Below are 3,823 nucleotides of genomic sequence, written 5' to 3'. Positions count from 1 at the left end.
AACCCTCCTACACTGTTGGTGGGAATGCAAGCTGGTGCAGCCACTCTGGAAAACAGTATGGAGGTTCCTCAAAAAGTTGAAAATAGAGCTACCATATGATCCAGCAATTGCACTACTGGGTATTTACCCCAAAGATACAAAAGTAGGGACCCGAAAGGCTACGTGCACCCCGATGTTTATAGCAGCAATGTCCACAATAGCCAAACTGTGGAAAGAGCCAAGATGTCCATCGACAGATGAATGGATAAAGAAGCAGTGGTATATATATACAATGGAATATTATGCAGCCATCAAAAGGAATAAGATCTTGCCATTTGCAACGACGTGGATGGAACTGGAGGGTATTATGCTGAGCGAAATAAGTCAAACAGAGAAAGACATGTATCATATGACCTCACTGATATGAGGAATTCTTAATCTCAGGAAACAAACTGAGGGTTGCTGGAGTGGGGGGTGGGGTGGTAGGGATGGGGTGACTGGGTGTTGGACACTGGGGAGGGTATGTGTTCTGGTAAGCGCTGTGAATTGTGCAAGACTGTTGAATCTCAGATCTGTACCTCTGAAACAAATAATGCAATATATGTTAAGAAAGAAAAAAAGAAGAAGAAGAATGTAGCAGGAGGGGAAGAATGAAGGGGGGGAAATCGGAGGGGGAGAAGAACCATGAGAGACGATGGACTCTGAAAAACAAACTGAGGGTTCTAGAGGGGAGGGGGTTGGGAGGATGGGTTAGCCTGGTGATGGGTATTGAGGAGGGCACGTTCTGCATGGAGCACTGGGTGTTATGCACAAACAATGAATCATGGAACACTATATCTAAAACTAATGATGTAATGTATGGGGATTAACATAACAATAAAAAAATTAAAAAAAAAGATTAGCAGTATAAAGCAAGAATAAGAAAGCAAAAAAAATACCATTTTACAGCATTCAAAATTGCATTCTTATAATCCTAAAGTATTTTTGTAAAGTGATGTCCTTCCTTTTAAAGATGTTATACCTTTTTTAAGATGTTTGAAACTTTCAGCTTATGATTTAAAATATTGCAAAGGTTGTAATTTATACTGATAACTATCACATCCTTCATTTATTTATTTATTCATGCATTCATTCATTCATTCTCTGATGAAACCTAAATCATTCATTCAAAAATACTTGAGCAAGTTTTACTTTCATATGTAGTAACTTAGTTTTTACTCCGAACTCATATATACATATATAATACATATAAAATGTTTGCCCCACAGAATTTTATAATACTATTTTGAAATACTGAAATATTTGAATGTATTCAATTATTTTGAAAATATTGAAATATTTGAAACTATTTGAAAAAATGCTTGAAAATATTTTATTACTCACCTCATCATAGTATGCTGTTACCAAGTTATGTATTTCTTTTAAATAGAAATTTTTCCTGTGGCCCTAAAATCCTGCTGTTAAAAACCCCTGTCACCATTTCATTTGGGTAATCATTTCAATGGTAATTAATGCACAATTGATCAAAACACGAAAACATACTGCTAATTTTGATAAAAACACTATCAGAAACATCTTTCAAGGACATATTAAGATACGGAGAAATAGCATATTTTGGAAGGAGACATTTGTGAAATGAATGAATTAATAAAACGTGAACTAAATTAGTGAAAAAGGACCTTTCAGAGTTCTTCTTCCTCAATGAACAATTTCTTTCAATTAGCAGTTCCACAGAAAGTCTTCAGCTTTAAATTCCTTTTGAATCTCAACAAATAATATTTTCCTAATAAAGGAATCATTATGATAAAACAGACAGCAGAGTAGAACCTCCCTATTAGAACCAAATATTTTGGGAGAATATACGGAATTTTATGTTGCCTGAAAATAATGACTCTCATTTTCTGCAAGTTTAATCTGGCATGACAATACATATACTATTTCATTAACTTTTGTCACAACCCAGAAGATAAATCATCACACCATTATTTGTGTAAGAGAATAAAGAAACAGGATGTATGACTTACCCAGGATCCTCAGGGTGGTAGGGCCACTCTAATGAGAATCTGCCAGAGCCAACACTCTTCATCAGGGGACCCATCTGCCTCCCCGTGAGACCACGTGCAGTTTGGCAGCTTCCTTTCAATTTCACTGACGTGGCCAATCACACATATGAGGCGGTTACTTCACTTTGGGTTTGAGCTAAGTGAATACAGATAATTAGATACATTAAATGTTTGTAATTTCCCTCTCCTATGAAGTAGATCATTTCTCCTATGTCTCCATATACTAAAGGAAATATGGCCATCATTTGTAGACTTTCACTTTTTCTTGATGTCAAATATCTCCTTAAATCCCCTTATAAGATAGATCTTATGTAATTTGAAACTCCAATGATAAAGATTTGCTTCCACTTATGCTTTAATTTTTTTAGTTTTAGTTGAAATAGTTACACAATTTCAGGTATTTCTGTTCCAATGATTAAGTTCATGTGGTGTCTTTGTGTATGAAGGAAAATATTCAGATATGATTTAAGCCCTATCATGTTATAATCAAAGACTAAAAATGTACAGAATTTAATAAAATATAGTGAAGAACTGAGTTTTCCAATGTCTTAAAGATGCCTAAATGCTTTCTAGGCTGTTCATACCATTTCTAATGATATCATCAAGTTTTTCTTCAATACATTATGATTATTATTTGGTGAAGGGTCCAGTGCTGATAACTTTGGAACTTATAGAGAAAATCATAACTATACAATCACAATGTTAACTTTTAACCTATGTTTAATCCAGCTAAGGCTATATGATCTGTGTAGGAACAAATAAATACATGAAAATATGTATGTGCCACCAAGTGTTAAAGAGTATGTTTATGCCACAGGAACTCACAGTAAGGGCAACCCCATGGCAGCATCCACAAGGGAAGGGAAATCACGAGACAAGGGAGTGAGAAGGACAACATCTCAGAAAGGAGGGAAAACCAAAGTGTTTGAGTGTCAGAAAAAAATGACAATAGCAGAATTTAATATTGACCTGACAAGTATAGGGTAGAACATATCAGAGGAGGAAAGATTGAATGCAGGGTATTATAACAGCCTAGCCTTAGAGGGAAGTACTAAGAGTCTGAGGATGTATTTGCTTTTCTAAAGAATGATTTACCTATAAATTTACTAAGAGCTTCTATGACCTACACTTTCTGACCCCCAGCTGAAGGCGATGTGTCTGGAAAGCTAAGTGTTCTCTGGAGTGTAGTGACAAGGAAGTATACCGTTAATTAGAAAAATCTGAGAGAAGCAGACGAGAGCATGGAAACCCTGCGAATATGGGGGAATTTTTTACATGCTGCTCTGAAATGTCATCTAACAGCAATCAAGACGTTGATCATGCAAATCGTCACCAGTTCACTTGCAGCCTGTGATCTCCTCCTGGTGAAGGATTATGCATCTTCATATTCACACAACGTAGAGCCAGCCATATAATAGGGCCCGGAGAATTCTGGTGTTGAGTTGGATTAAAACAGGATGTCACCCAAAAAGACAGTATCTTGTAGCCGGGAGGTAGATGTAGCTACGTACCACAAAGTGTATAATTATGAGTGTGCAATGCTGTGGAACAAAATGGAGGGGGCAAATAATAGGAGGAGGCATTTCGGGAAGTCTTATGCAAGCAGGATATTTTCATCTGGGTCTAAAAAATGAGTAAGGTAGGAAATGGGCACGTGTGGGAAGACTATCCTAGGGTTAGGATGTGGAGCAGATATGCTCAAGTGATGTAATCTGTTAATGTGAATGCATAAGGCAAAAATAAATAAAATTTAAAAATAAACTAAATAGATACATCTTTTA

Source organism: Phoca vitulina, unplaced genomic scaffold, assembly GCF_004348235.1.
Source record: "Phoca vitulina isolate PV1807 unplaced genomic scaffold, GSC_HSeal_1.0 scaffold43, whole genome shotgun sequence".
In the NCBI taxonomy this organism is placed as follows: Eukaryota; Metazoa; Chordata; class Mammalia; order Carnivora; family Phocidae; genus Phoca; species Phoca vitulina.
The sequence above is the reverse complement of the archived record's forward strand: the minus strand, read 5'-3'. Positions refer to the sequence as shown.